Raw genomic sequence first — 16425 nt, 5'->3', positions numbered from 1 at the left:
AGGACTTGCTCTTGTGAATACTTATCGCTACTTACTATTTAAGTGTGTGATTAGTTCTGTAGGACTGAAAATTCAGGGGAATAGCTAACCAGATGTAAGATGAGTATATGAGTGCATAATCAGGGTTTTAAATTTTTAAAGAAACTGCACAGGAATCTTATAATGTACTTCAAAAAACCAGGACCACTTTTGGAATAAGAAACAAGAACATCATTCACTAACCTGAAGTAGAGAGGGAGAAAACTTAGACTGCTGAAACTGCAAAATTGACTGAAATGAGAAAATTGTATTTACCCAGTTTGGAATCTGGCAAGCGCGCTTGAAATACTTTTTTTTTTTTTTTTTTTCTCTCTTATTCATGAAGAGTTGCAGGATTTGAGTTAGGTCTAAAGTAAAAATAAATATGATACCTCACTCGAGAAGAACTTACCTCCTTTATTTAAGAATTCGTAAAAAGCATTCGACGGGGTTGAGTGGTATTTTATTTGGTTAAATTAGGCTTTGAGGTTTGTAAAATTTAAACTTGGTCCCCTTTTGAGAATGATTTAAGACGGGAATGCTATAATCATCTAGTTATATGAGGCTGGAGCAGGTGCAGGGTATGGAAAAATGTTCTTTTCTCCTCCCATCTGTTCTCTGAAGAACTATTTAATTCTTCTTGCAGGAATCTGCTAAAAGCTTTTCCTAAGGTTTCCCTGTAGGCAGACAATTTGCTGCAGAACCCCACAGGCAGTGCATTTGGATGCACTGGGAGTAACTTGTGCAGAGGCTTTTTCGGCTTCTGCAGGTGGAATGAGAAAAACAGGAAAGTATGCTTAGGGATTCCCTCCATACCTCTCTTCTAAGTACAGCAGAGATTGGACTGACTGAAGAGTAGCATCCCGATCTATTTCTGCTAATGGGAGTAGCATTACTTTCTGTTGTATTTAAAACAATGACTGGAATTGGGTTGCCCTCCCTCCTATATGAGCATCTGTCAGTTATTCCGGTTTCGTTTTTTGGATAACCAAACAAACGATAAGCGAAAGCGAAACCATCTTGAAAATGTTTAATTTGTAATAGCTTCTGCTTCTGAATCAAGTCAACTTCAGTTTATCAGGCTAGATGTCCTGTTGTTGGTGAAATAAACTGTGCTACATTCCTTATTTCTTTATTTGTCTTTGTGACAGGGTTCCCCAGATGTCTGAGCTTTGAATTTTTTTAAACTTAGGGTCATATTCTCTTCTTAGTGCAGATTTCTTCACAGCACTTCTGCTAATATTAATGAAATTCATACATTTTATAGATACAGAGGAAGGGATCTCAAATGTTTTATTCTTCCCATCTATATACTGGGAATGCCATCAGATAAAAAGGAAGAAAAGAGTACCAGTTTACACAGAAAAGTATTAGAGGAATTCCCCCAACACAGATCTCCCCTGCAGCAAAACAGAGGCATGTGCGTACAGGAAAAGGTTGTCAGGTTTGGTGTGAGCTGGGATTTAAATTTTCTCCAAGAGCTGAAGTGCTGGAATACAGCATTTAGGTCTGACCCATCGTTACTTTGTGAGCCAGCACGGTCAAAGTCATAGCTAAGGGTAAAAATCCTTCCTGCTTAACCTTGTAAATCTGAAAGTCAGAATTTTAGCTTTTTCTCTAAAAGAGCTGAAGAGAAATGAGCCCTTTCAGAGTGTGAATTATTCTTCTCCTTTGGTAGACCTGTTATGATGGGACAAATTTCTCTTTACAGATTCCTGTCTATCCACTGGTTAGCAAGGGTACCTGGCTAAATGCAGACTTTACAGATAGCTAAAATAAGTGAGTTGAATTCTACCTGACATTGCTGCACTTGGGTGTGTTCAGAAAAATGGTAGCAGGTCATCTTCGTTTCTAATTTGAGCTGTACTCTTGGGTTTTTCATGAGCTGGCATTGACTGACTGAAATGGACCTTTATCTTGGACAGTGGTCGGGCTCACAGATAGCACAGGTTTGAATGCAGGGAAGTCCTCCATATTTCCAGTGTTTTCATTTTTTTTGTCACCCTTTATTCCCAGAAGCCTCGGTATCTCAGAAAACATTTGAGCAAAGATACCGGGCTACAGTAATGCATATGCATGTTGCCATTAGATATTGCTATGCCAATCTGGTCCTGCTATTGGGGAAGATTAGATTAGGAAGGAGAGATTAGAAAACTGGGCACTACCTGCACAGTTCAGCACATTGCAGAGAACCCAAGTTAGCAGTGAACAAACCACCTTGAGAAATGAGAAGTGGCGTAGGTATGACAGCATGGCACTCTACCCAAGCTAATAAGCACTGCCTCTTCAAAGTGTTTTTTTGTCCAGGTGAACCATGATTCTGTTCTGCTTTTCAGATCTAGGTTTGATTATATTGTGCTATGTTCTGCTGGTTGGTTAGACAACCCTTTTCTGATTGACATTGGGGCTACCTGTGGAAACAAGAAATAACATTGCCTCTAAGAAACAGTGCACTTGTAGTTCACAAAGCAGTTTTTCAATATGACGTTGCAATATATTTATAGTTGTGCTTGCATTCTGTCATCATTTAGGGATATTGTTTATGGGTTTGGTTACTAGCTCTACTGGTTGAATTTAACCCCATCTCCAGGTTTTATGAAGCCCATGGTTTAGTTTTAGGTAGTCTTGCGTGGAGCAGGGAGTTGGACTTGATGAACCTGATGGATCCCTTCCAGCTTGAGTTATTCTATGATATAAACCCATCAACTAAATCACTGAAGGGAAGGACAATATTCTGGGAAGGAAGAACAAGTGGCTTGCTTTGGTTTTATACCTTTCCTTCTAGATGCAGACTCTTGGCCTCCATTGGAGAGGGAGGACTGGGCTAAATGGAGTATCTGCCCCCATCTATCCCCATGTTATTCAGGAGACTTTATGTACGTACACAAATATACACACACATATACAAAACCTTTCAGTCTCCCCAGTGCTGTGGATAATTATTTTCATCCCTTTTCTAATAAATAGGTAAGTTCTAGTAATAAATAGGACAGACTTGTCCTACGACATGAGTAGCAGGTCCCAGAAACATATGGATTGAGAACCCGGAGCGTCTTGGTTCCTGGTTCAGGTCCTAGTTCAGTTCCCCTTACCTACACACACATTGTTCCTGCTCGAATTCTTCAGTATACATCGTAGGAGCAACTTGAACTGTCTAGGCAGGAGACAGAAAAGGATTGTTCTCTCAAAGAAACTCTGCGTGGGTTTCTTTGACTGCTGTATGGGACTGTTAAGACATTAACATGAGAGGAGGTTATGGGATTGCTAGTATTCCTGCCCAGATGGCAGGAGTGCCGCTTTCATGCTTTCAAGTTGTTCTTTGCAAGTCCAGCAGAGAAAGAGTTGAGCCTTCTCATGGAACAAGTCCCAAGTATTCAGTCACTTTATATTGTGTGTGCATGCTCAAATACGTGTAGATGTGTACTAAGTATAGTATGTATGTGTATATATATATATAGCACTGCATTTAGCAGCCTCACTTCGAATGACCTGGTAGTTAAGGCTTGAAGGTAATTTGAATATCCATAGCAGTCCTTCTTTCTTCTCTTTAAAAGGACCATGCATGGTACCTATCCACCTTGCAAATTTGTTCTTTCCAGACACTTTTGAATAATAGGATCAGGACTGTATTTGTCTTAAAGAAGTGTGGGTGATCTGAACGGTTATTTCTGTGATAATGAAAACATGTTTCAGATACAAGAAAGAGTTCTGCTAATGCTGGGGTTGTTTAGTTTGGAGAAGAGGAGGCTGAGGGGAGAACTCATTGCCCTCTACAACTACCTGAAAGGAGGTTGCAGAGAGCTGGGGATGAGTCTCTTGAACCAAGTAATGAGCGATAAGACAAGAGGGAATGGCCTCAAGTTGCGCCAGGGAAGGTTTAGACTGGATATTAGGAAGCATTTCTTTGCAGAAGGGGTCGTTGGGCATTGGAATGGGCTGCCCAGGGAGGTGGTGGAGTCCCCATCCCTGGAGGTGTTTAAGAGTAGGGTCGACAAAGCGCTGAGGGATCTGGTGGAGTTGGAAACTGTCAGTGCTGGGTTAACGGTTGGACTAGATGATCTTCAAGGTCCTTTCCAACCGAGATGATTCTGTGATTCTGTAATCCTGATTTCTAATAGTGCTGTCTCTGACCAGTGTTTTCCTTTTGTGGCCTTGAGTAGATCACATCACCCCTTTGTTGCTGTTTTCCCATCTCAAAGAGCCACTGTGAACCTTGACTAAGTAACACTTGGAAGGATTTTTGCAAATAAAAGCTGTGAAAATGCACGGATATAAAAGCAAACAGTATGATCCTAGACTGGTGTTTTCCATAGGCATCCCGATGAACTTTACCTGAAACTTAGCTCTGTATCTGTGAGCTTTAAAAAGCAGAGACAACATCTGTAGTTTTACATTTAGTTTTATTCATTAAAGAGATGTTTGAAATACATTATTCTGTTTAGTCCAGCAAGCAGCCGCAAGTTAAGCGATGTGTTATGGGCTGCTTCATGGGACGAAAGCACAACAGGAGAAAATACTCTATTTTCCTTTTCCAGTTTTTGCATTGTAACCTGACATTTATGTATATTGCATAAAGCAAATTCTGAGCACCGCAGCTTCACTGATTTGGGAACTGACAGGGATTTTTTGTCCTTTTTACTTGCTTTTTGTCATTTTCTAAGAAGTTAAACATACTGTACTATGCAGCTCTTTCCAGATAGCACAGAAGGGCTTGGTCATAGACTTTAGACGAGGCTGCACTGTAACTGTTCATGTCCAACTTTTCAGTACAAAAATAATGTGTACCTGAGTTCAACCAAAACGGTTGTGTCTGCCTGATCATATCATCTATAGAAGCCAAGTAATCTAAAGTATGCATGGTTTGATAGACTAAGCATCCAACAAAAGCTTCCTTAAAATGAGTCATATCTTTGATTCAAGAGTCACATTAGTTGAAATGAATCAGTCTTCCTCTTGCTGGCACTGGGAAATTTAAGAAGAAAAGCAAAAGAATTGCTGCAGCATAACAATGCCATCCATTGTAAGGCAGTGCCAGCCAGGGATAAGACCAGGCAGCAACCAGCTAGGCCAAATCAGCACTTATTTGTTAATTCCAGGAATGTCTCAAATATTTGAGGGCAGTTTCCGGACAGAGCAGTGATGGCAGAGGGTTCTGGCATTACAGTTTGTTGAGGCGTGATGGATCTCATGTTTGGAAGTGTTCAGATTAGAACATTCATTTCATTACACTTGAAGTAATTGTCCTTCACACTGTTCCAGCAGGAGTGGCAAAAAACTGCATGGACAAATAAAAGCAAACAGCACTTCTTTCACCATCCCATCTGGAGGCCAAGTTAATTTTTCCTTTGTCTCTTTTTGAAACTTAATTTTCCATCGAGCAAGAGGTCAAAATTCAAGCACGATAGTTCAGATGTGCTCACCTAACAAGTATGTATTTTAGTTACTACATCCTTGGTAATTTTTAGGCATAAAGGGAATTTATCGTTCCTTATTCCCTTGTTGTCCTAGTGCTGTCTTCTCTGTATTTGCATTACATATTAAGTCTTTTGCAGCTACCTCCACTCAGTGTACAGATACCTATTCCTTCAAGTGTTTCTCTCCCTTCATTATGTCCTCTTAACTGACAGTTATTCTCCCATGCCAGGTCAAGCTGTCATTCCTTAATCTCCCTCTTATCTATTTTCTTCCTTCTGTTTTCACAATTCAAAGAAGTCTCTCACCTTATGGATTGAATGCAGACATAACCAAGTGAAATTCTATGGCTTACATTACTTAGGAGGTAAAACCATGCTACTTGGGCAGACTGAGCCATAAATCTATGAATTTATTCAATTTGATTCCATGGACAAGTGTTTCCTTCTGACCTCTGTAGTTGCATCCAGACTTTTGCATGAGAAATATTTTAGATTTCTTCGGGTAAAGTGTATATATATGCATATATACTCATCAGTCAGTTCCATCCTGGTAGCATAAATTCACCCAGAAAAAAATTTTTTAATGTAAAGAACAGTAAAATGCCTGAAAAGAAAAATACTCAATTCTATTTTATAGGTTATCATTTTGCAGTCATAATATTTGAGCACGTCACAGAAGTTCATTAAGCAATGCAGCTAATACCTGACATGAATTTATGGTCTTGTTTGGCTTTTGGTTTTCCTCATCCAGCAATACAATACAGTACCCAACTTATACCCTGCATTTTTGTCACCATGCCTCTTCTAATTCTGTTTACTCGCTTCCCTCAGCTGTTTTCCCAAATGTAGTGATTATAGGCCTAGCGTGTTTCCTAGAGACACGGTTCTCAATTTCTTTAAAGCAACCTTTCTGCTCTGGTATAAGCAATATCCTCCGTGTCCACTTCTCATGTATTGAGGCCTGGTGTTAGGCCAGACCCATTGTTCTTCAGAACTGAACGAGTGATGCTCGTTGTAGCCCACTCAGGCGCTGAAAAATTGCCTCCTGCTTCATTTTTCTCCAAAGACTGATGGAATTTGTGGAGTTCCTGCTCCAAACGTTGGTCAAGGATGACTGTTTCCCACTCAACACTAGCCTGGTCTTGTCTGCTGTACTCCTCTCTTTCAACCATCAAGTGCTAAGCAAGGTTAAGATTAACTGCTTACTCAACAGCAGTCTGCATTGCCAAGCAAGATACCCAAGATGGACACAATTTCCTTCAAGTTCACAAACTGACTTGAGATTGGAGCAATGCAGGCTTGCTGGGATCAATTCAGAGAGGGAAGGCAAATGCAGGGTGGCTGTAGAGCTAGCCAAAAACGGTGATTACAGTCTGACACAGAAAATAGTCCCAGGAAAAACAGTTAAACCTGAGAGCAGCTATAGCTTAATATTTTGGGAGTGGTGGGGAAAAATGGGTATTCTTCAGTAGTAGGCTGTTGGCGCAATAAAATATAGGGATTCTTTCTGAATGTATACGTAGATCTCAGACTGGGCAGGCTGTCTTGTTCCCTGTTTTCTCCTGTATTAACCAAATGTGTAAGAAATTAAAATGGCACAGCGAGCAGCACTGGCTCTCTGCAAACTTGCAGTGCACCAGCTGTGAGAGGGATGCATTCCTGGGGATGTGCCGTTTTTATACTCTTTTCTGACTAGAACCATATAGACAATAAACAAAAGTGTTTTTAATACATATATACACACATGCACATATATATCACTTAAGTAAATAGCTGTGAAAAGGAGGAGAAATAGTTATAAAAATACGCATTTTGAACAGCAAACAAGCTTAGTATACAACTAAAGCAAACTTTAAAGAAACAGGCCTTCATGAAGGAATAACATTGTTGAAATCATATGTTTTCCATGTACCAGGAGACTGTTTTAATAATTTACAAATGTATTTAACCACAGAAAGTATAAAATTAGTCAGTGTTTTAAAGGGCTAAAGATTGACACAAGTCATTCCACTTAGTAAAGGACTTCTTTTCATCCAGATCCAGTGAATAAACTTATGTGACTGAGCAGGAGGAAGTGTTTGGGGGGACTGGTGTGTCTATGGCTGCGGATTAGAGTCGTACAAAACTTTGCTGCTAATTTGCAGTATCCATTTCCTTGGGGCATTGTGTCTGGTGGGAAGCATGGTGGCCTAAACCACAAGTAATCTGAGTTCTGTCCCTGCTCTGCTGCTGGTATGCTAAATGATCTTGAACAAGGCATTCCTCCTCGTTGTACTAGTTTCACCCTCAAAGTAGGAAATCCCTTTGTAAACTGCTTTGAGAACTGCTGATGAAAGGTGCTGGCTAGGAGCTTTGCCAGCCTTTTCTCCCAAAGTTTACTTGAGCTTAGTAGCCTCAAGCAGAACTCAGGTGAGTCTTTCGGGCCGCCAGGGTTTGTACTAAACTTGTACAGAACCTTGAATGCAGCATGTTTTCATTTTAACAGCTCCAGGGTTAGTCTGAGCTGGGTCCCCCATCGTTAACAGGGTTTGCGAACCTCAGGAAATCCTTCATCATCTGAACTGAATTATGAATTGGCAATGAAATCAACATCTTCTGTTGAGCAGCAAAGGTTTTACGAGTCTGTGCAACACTCTCCACAAAAGCTTCGTTCTCTTTCGGCAGTGCTCGTATGCCAGCTCTGCTCTGTTGCACACCCTGCTCATTCTCCTGTTCATCCTTAGATGAACTTCATCCCAGATGGCTTCATCCTTAATTGATTCTGGACTGTGTACGACCACAACTGAGGCATTCATAATGATGTCATCCTGTTCTGTGATATCACAGGCCTCTGCTGAACATGATCTGGGTTCCTGGCATCCATGATACTGTGTTCTCAAATGCAACATCAGTTTGCCCTTTCAATCCAACCGGACATCTCCCTTATCACAACAGCTATTTTCATTGTGGTTTGAGCTACTTACAGAGGGAACTAAGTCACAGAGCTACCTGATAATGTCAGAGTCATTGAATAGTGTTGGAGCATGCTTTCCTTGTAGCTGTGTAGTGGCTCTATGCTCACTTGACAGATTTTCATCCCAGTGGCTCATGTACTGGGTTTCTAGTCTGTGAGGAACTCCTTTTTATTCTATACAGCCCTTGGTAGGAGCAAGCTTAAGAAAAAAAGATGTACCTAGAAAAGGTGGGTTTGGTCCTCAGTAGGTAGGTGTGGTGCTTTACCAGAAATCTGGACGTGATCTTTTTTTTTTTTGCCATAGTGAAAATGCACTAATACAAACAAATGTGCAAGCAGAAAAAATTTACTAGAGTTCCAGCGTTGCTAGAAATCCTATCCAGGTCTTTTATTTAAATCGTGGTCAAAATGAACCTGAGAAAAGGAGCTGTATTAGCTCCTTTAATAAAGTATTCCTTTCAGTGTCTGTCAAAAATGGTCACATGGTAAACATTGAACAAAAATTTGAAATGTTAAAGGAATAAAACTCTTCAGGGAATAAATTATTTTTACAACTGGCCAATATAAAATAATACAGTACAAGTCTTTTAAAGTAGTAATTGATAAAGGAATAAAACTGCTAAAAGAGTATATTTTTCATTCGCTGGAGCTAACTGTATAATAGCACTCAGCTGTATTTAATCTCTAGGGGCATACGGAACAGGCACAAAAATGAACGTAACTTAAAATCGACGTCAGTGATCTTTCATGAGATCTGTGCTACCTGCTGCCTGCTGTCAACAGCCGTGTTACTGCAGCAAGCCTACTCACTCAGCCCCCCAGTACTTTGCCATTCTGAGCCTTTTTTTAATCTGGATGTTAAGTAGGTAATTCCCAAGGCATCCCTATTAAGTGAAAAAGAATGACTCTTCCAGCCTGACACCTGAGATACAGGATGGATAAAGCCTTTGCCTGGGGTCAGACTGGTTTGTACTACCCTGTAACGGGCCTTGGTCCTTCCCTGGAGTGCTGGATGAAAACAGCCTAGGATAAAAATTTTAAGTTCTGGTTTCACTGGATACTGTGAAACACGATTGCAACTGTGTTGGAACCAGGTCCTTTGGCTTCCTACAGCGCGCACCTGAATCTAAGTATGGAATCCAGGGATCAATTTTATATTAATGACTGGTTAATTAAAGAACTCTTACAATATATTGTGGAGCTGTATGAGTGGGCTTCAAAGGCTGACCTCACACGGGCAAAAAGAGAGCATCCCAAGAGGGAGACAATTCTCCCACTGTGTGGCTATAGTGTGAGTCGTGTTTGCCTTAGAAACAGGTCTGTCCCAGAAACTTTTTGAACTTTCATTGAGGAAAAGAAGATAAATTTTTCATTAGGTAAATAGATTCAGAGAGATTCTTGGTTGAGGAAGTGGAGAGGTGGAAGAATGCATACAAATGGCATTTCATTTATCCTTCTGATGTCTTGGTGGGTCTTTGAGAAGCCAGGTGATTACTGGCTCGTGCAGGCTTCACCCAGTGATGTTCTCACACCAAGGTCTCTTCCTGTTTTTCCATCCACTGTTCAGAATGTCTGTCCCCGCAGAACTAGTTTGTTCTTCCTGAGATCAGTCACACTGAAGCAATTGTATTGAAGAAACTGTTGGAGTCCAGAGGAGGCCACGAAGATGCTCAGGGGGCTGGAGCACCTCCCTGATGAGGACAGGCTGAGAGAGTTGGGGGTGTTCAGCTGGAGAAGGGAAGGCTCTGGGGAGACCTTAGAGCAGCCTCCCAGGACTGAAAGGGGGATACAGGAAAGGAGGGGAGGGACTCTTGATCAGGGGGTGTAGGGATAGGATGAGGGGTAACGGTTTTAAACTGATGGTAGATTTAGATTAGGTGTAAGGAAGAAATTCTTCCCTGTGAGGGTGGTGAGGCCCTGGCACAAGTTGCCCAGAGAAGCTGTGGCTGCCCCCTCCCTGGCAGTGTTCAAGGCCAGGTTGGACGGGGCTTTGGGCAACCTGGGCTAGTGGAAGGTGTCCCTGCCCATGGGAGGGGGTTGGGACTAGATGATATTTAAGGTCTATTCCAACCCAAACCATTCTATGATTCTATGAATTGTATAGAATTAGGTTTTTTAACTGTGTCTGTCAACTAGTTTTGGGTTTGCTGGTGTTTCTCTCCCACCACCAGCAAGCTCATTCTCCATGAATTTAATCAGAAGTAAAACCAAGAGCTTTTATCTTAGTAGTCTTAAATTTGGGGTATATTTTAAAACTGAATCCTTCTTTCTATTAGTTACAAAACTACCTTCTTTTCATAGCACTTCTTTACAAAGCTATTGACCCAATTGTATTAAATTTTAAAGACATTTAAATTTAGAAATGGATCTACATTTTACAGCATTTCTGGTTTTGATAGCCTCTAAAAAAAAAAAAAGGAAATAGCTGGCTTTTTTATTTTCTTGCACTGTTTACTTTGTTTAGTTTGAGAGGAGAACATGCAAGAAACTTTGATGAGTGGATAAAAATAGTAGAAGGTAAAGGTGCCTTTGTAAAGCTCCACCCCATGCATGCCCTGTGCACTTTCATCATGGAGTATACTCTCCTAGCCTGTTCATTGTAAACAGCCTGCATTAGTTCAGGAAGAGTAGCATATTCTCATCAATAATATAGAGATAGTTTCCCTTTATAATCCACAGTATCAGTTACAATTTTCTCTCACTAATTGTTTTAGGATAGAAATTGTTATACTTTGAGACCTGGGGGGATAAAATTGTAAAAAAAAAAAAAAAAAAATTCTAAAAGCTAGAAAAAAGCTTCAGTCTTTTTTTGTTTTGTTTAAATGGTGGGGTTTTTTAAGCATATAGAAGGAAGTGAGGGAAGAGAGAATGAGAATAAATTGCAGTATTCCTAACATACCCAATGATAGATTTTGTTTCTGCCTTACTTCAAAATGACCCAAATGAATGTTGTTTAAACTTGGCTTATTTTGTAGATACCCTTGAGAGCCTGGTCATAAATCAAATGCCAAACAAGTTAGTTCAGTAGTTTCGAAGTGGTGTGTATACATAACATACATAGACTGAATATCACTTTTGCCTGAACCTTACTATTTTTCTCAGTTGAGATCTGTCTCCATTCTCATGGAAACCAACCAATGATTGACAGTAATGCTGTGAACTTCCACTTATTAGCTAATGCTGACTTTTCATGAAAATAGGAGCTGAGCGGAGCATTATGGAATATTCATGGAGCAAAATTCCAGAGAGAGAGGTCTCAGGGTCAGGAGGAGGGAGGGAATGGGAGACAGATGCCAGATTGCCTGTAGAGAGTCCAAGCATGTGTTTTTGTTTGTAGCAATGATGCACATGCCTTTTGCGGGTGCAGTTATTGCTTCTGCCTTTGAAAGTTTCACCATAAATCTGTTTCTCAATCTCCCTTCATTTCTGACCCAAATTAACCTCTTCTCCATACAGTTCTGTTACTTAACCTCAGTTTCTCTTGGGAATAGCTGTGTACCACCGTGCTGTAGGTGTTCTCGCCTGAATTTGAGCGATCACTCTGCATTCAAATCTGTTTCTGGACAGATTTAATTCATTAAGTATTTCTGTCTTTTCATAATCTTCAGGCACTGGATTTTATATTTCACTGAGTCATTGCAATGAACAACACCACATGAGTGAAAAAAAAATCATTTGCCCTTTATTTTTGGTCTCTGCCTACCATCCAGCTTTAAGCAAAGACATACAATCTGTAAGTAGCTGAAAACTGAGACCTAAAGTATTTGAATATCCATTTAACATATCGTGACACTTTCCTTTTAATCTATCAAACGCTAAAAAATCTGATTTCTCTTGTTCTAGCAAGAGCTTGTCTTACTTGAGTGACACCTCGGGTCTAATGAAGCTGACTGCAGGTGACTCACAGCTAACTGTGCAACAGATGTGGGGTGAAAGCTTTTAGCAGCCATGCACCTCCAAGTGGGAATTCCCAGCCTGTAGTATCTGTGACATTGATACTGTGCTATTTTCCCATGTCAGACTTGGGCTTTATTGTGGACCTGACAGGTTCAAAGTCACATAAGCTACGTCTTGTCATAGAGTGTTTCAGAGAAGAGGGATTTAAGTGTATTAGCATTTGTTAGTTTTATTTAGGAAATGGACAAAAAATTGCATCTCAGTATTCTTGTACGCTTAAGGAGCTTTGAACCTTCTGGGAATTCTCTGACTTGGGGCCTAATCCCTAGGCTGGGACGCTAGCAAATGTGCTTCAGCTTGTTGTGTGGTATTCAGCTGAATAGAGTATGCACTGGTTTTAAATGTAGTCTAAATTACATGAAGAGCTAAGTATCAGAATACAGTCATGTGATACTATCTACAAAATCAGGAATTTTCTGTGCCCTCTTCTTCTGAAAAGAGCTTGTTTTGGGGAGAAATAGCATGTTGTCTACGGTTTTCCCCAAATACTTGAGGTGCATCTCCTGTGGTATGCCCTGCAATGTGCAGGGCCGATGCTGGGAGAGTAAGAGTAGCTCACAAATGTGAACCTTGTGGTGTTGGGTGTTGGTCCAGGAGGGTCAGACAGGTTGGCAGAGTTTCATGGTTTCTGGTGTGCTGCCCACAGCGGTTTGAAGTAACTGCAGCCTGCATCAGTTCTGTTAAAGCCGAGTTGTAGACTTCGTCCCGTGTGGGATGCAACCAACTCAGTAGGGTTGGTCACTTGGGGTAGCTGTTGTGTGTGGATGCCCGTTGTCCTAAAGGCACCATGAGCTTAGTGCGTTCCAGCCAAGGGCTCTCTGCAATGCTGTTTATCAAGAAAGCCATTCTTTTGATCTAGAGGTGTGTATTTGGGCCCTCAAAATAGAAGTAATTTAAATGCATGTATATGTATTTTTATATTTTTTTATTTTATTTTATATGGGGCAAAGTTGCCTGAAGCCTCTTTATTAGTTAATAACCCCCTCCAGGTTACCGTCTCTAATCTTGTAATGAAATTGAGTTAATAAATCCAAGATATTATTAAATAAAGTAAGTATTTAATATTACTTGTCCTCTTTGAATCCAAGTTGCAATACAACAGAATTTCATTTTATAAATAACACCTTTCGTGCTAGCACCACAGGGCATGATTCAAAAGAATCTAAATAGAACATGAATGCTGTAATCAAATGCAGACCCCAGGAAGGCAGATTAAAAAGGCATGTTGCTGGTTAGCGCAGCAGACAGGGTAAGTATAGCGGGTCACAGCAGAAAAGCTAGTTACAAAAACAAGGGCACAATCAAATGAAAATTGTTTGCTTGCCCACTCCAAACCATGACTGACTGCGTCTGTGTCTGTGACCTATTTTTTTTAATAGAGGAAGATTTTGAGAGGTTGTTACATTTTAATTGCTTTGTACTAAACAAGAAAACAACAAAATTCTCAACTCTGTGTTCTTTGTGTCTGCATCTGGAGGACACTAGAAGAATCTATATTTATAGATAGAGACACTACATCTGGAGACTTTTCCACTAGGTTTATCTCATCTCTTTCTGTTTATCTCATCTGTTTGCACCCACTGCCAAAGGCCGTGTATCTCCTCCTATATAGAGGAACGTACAGCAGAGGGGAAGGCTGCAGGGAACTGCCATGGAGCTTCCCTTGCAGAGATCCTGCAAGTGCTCAGTGCTGAGGGCAGGACTGACAGGCCCAAAGAAAACTAGTCTACAAATCCCGTGAAGCCCAGGATCCAGAGGCAGCCTTCTCATGATACGACTCCCCTTGTAGTGCTGCCTGGCCTGCTGCACGTGCCTGGCTCTCCCGCCCGCGCTGTCTTGCCATCTTTCCTCCTCGAGGGTGTCACGAAGGTGCAGCAGAGGTTAATGGAGCAAAAAAGCAGAATTAACCTCCGTGTGCTTATCTGCAGCTGCTCCCGAGGTCTGGTCACAGCGTGGCCTTTCTCTAAGCGCAGAGCCTTAGCTGTGCGGAGGGATGAACGGCGGGGAGGAGAGAAAAGTCAGGGTCTCCAAGAGCTCCCCTGCCTCTGCTGGTTTCTTCCCCCTTTCTTTGCTGAGACGGGGGGAGAGCATCACCCTTTTTGAAGCTTGTCCTCTCTAGACTGATACAAGGCAGACAGAGAACTCCTTAGGTCGCACTGTTGTTTTTAAAAGGATTCCATTTAGCTCTGTATTTTGTGTGTGTGCGTATGTAGAATTCTGGCCAAATGCGTTCAGTCTTCTAGTTCAAGGGCTAACAGCCAAGTCAGGAAGTAGAAACAAAACTCTGATGATTTTATTTATATATATGTGTGTGTGTGTGTACAGATGTATATACATTTATATTTGTGCGTGTAACACTATTACAAATATTACAAAATATTATATAGAGAAAACGTGTCTTAATTAGGTACCACCTCTGGGACTCCCAGTTATTTGAATATAGGTCCCAAGAAGAAGGAACATCAGCACAGTTGCCTCACCAGGCTATGTAAACAATTAAAATATTTCTGTAGGCAGTCTGTTGCTTCTACTTTAACAGGTAGGATCAAACTAGCCTAATACAAATAATGAATCACAAAAACTAGTCTGTAAACAGTATTGCAGAAAGAAAGAAAGGGGAAAAAAAACCAACCAAAAACCTTCCAGAGTGGTCTGCTGTACTCAAGGTAAATGAAATATTTAGTGGTGGCAGCAGCAAAAAATGAAATATGAGATCTTGCATCCCAAGTTATTAGTGACCTGTTAAAAGACAGGCTGAAAAGTGCTTTTACCAAATTAAAACTTTGAAAAAGGGCACAAATGGGAAATGTCAAAATAAAAAATCGGAGGAAAATGATTGTCCTCCTGGTTCTTATTATTTTGCAGTTCTGAGGCTGCGGCCACTGTTAATGGTAGTGAAACAAAAATGGCACAATTCAGTCTCCTGAAATCTGTAATGGAAATAGTCTGCGCTGACAGGCAAACAGTTGGAATTTGCTGAGATTTTGATCACAATTGCGTGATCTGCTTGCTGCATGTATTTTTTTGTTTAGTCTAATTTTCAGAAACTTTGTAGTTTGGTTTTTTTTAAATAGAAGATTTCATTTGTTTCTCTGCTCCCTGTTTTTATAGTACAGCCATCCCTAATGCTTAATGATACTAAATAATAAGAATGCCAGAGTGCTTAATTTAATGTCTGCTATTGATCTCTGGACTGTTTAGCAAATGACTTATTAAACACAGAGGGCCATATACTGCCCTCGCTTCCATCTACGTCAATCCCCTAAAGGCAGCCAAGGTATTGGGAACCTAAGGGCAGTTGATCAGCCTGCTAATTGTGTTGCCTGCTTAGAAATCTTGAAGGTTTTCCTCGGCCTGGATGGGAATTGTTTTTTTCAAATTCTGTTCCCTTATCCTTTGCGTGCCACTCTGCTCTCTGAGGACCTGGCGCTCTGGACATCTCTCGGTAAGAAGGTTTCACTTGAAAGAGCTCAAATTTGTCTCAATTTTCTTAAGTATTTCTGGCAATGCTAGTAAACATACAGGTAGCGAGAGGTGAATGATGAGCTGATCCGTAAATGAGCAAAGCAGTTCTTTCGTGAGGTCAGTTCAGCCAACAGCTTCTCTCTGTTGCCCAAAGTCCTTTCAGGCTTAGGACCTCTTTGGTATCAATGTGTATGACCTAGATGGTCAGATTTACAATTTGCTGGTTAGTCTGGCAGAATTGATGAGACTTTTGTCCTTCCCGCAGCTCCCTTGGTGCTGTATCAGTGATGTCACTTCTACTGCTCCGTCTGTAAGAAGTCTCTTGAAAATGCTCCCTGCTTTTATTTTATTAAGATCACCTTGGTATTGTAGATGTTGAAATGCTTTAACAATAGCTTCCCCAAAAGATCTGAGCCTGAAGAAGCTGTGATTTACTATAAATTTTGCATTAAAGGCTCTCGGCTTTTATTTTCAACCACACTTCAATCTCGAGCTTGTCTCTGCCTTATCCACCTGCATCATAGACTGATTGTTGCTAACAAGAGTCTATGACAGCATTGCTTCGCCAGCAAGAACACACAGATGTAAAACTAATTAGTTAAAAAAACATGTTTTCAT

At 40.7% G+C, this 16425-nt stretch overlaps 1 protein-coding gene across 12 annotated transcripts in view; it reads left to right on the top strand.

Moving 5' to 3' along the window:
• Nucleotides 1-16425, top strand: part of ZBTB20 (zinc finger and BTB domain containing 20) — a 492466-nt gene that overhangs the window by 286190 nt on the left and 189851 nt on the right. Inside the window, exon 1 of one of the 12 annotated variants that reach the window (XM_074808421.1) lies at nt 5427-5445. The exons of the other annotated variants lie outside the window; for them this stretch is intronic. The gene's annotated coding sequence lies outside the window, so the exon portion shown is untranslated. Of the gene's footprint in view, nt 1-5426; nt 5446-16425 lie in introns of those variants that run through there. 12 annotated transcript variants of the gene reach the window in all.

The sequence above is a fragment of the Strix aluco genome, chromosome 2 (genome assembly GCF_031877795.1).
Source record: "Strix aluco isolate bStrAlu1 chromosome 2, bStrAlu1.hap1, whole genome shotgun sequence".
Taxonomy (NCBI): Eukaryota; Metazoa; Chordata; class Aves; order Strigiformes; family Strigidae; genus Strix; species Strix aluco.
This window is presented reverse-complemented; position numbering and strand designations above follow the sequence as displayed.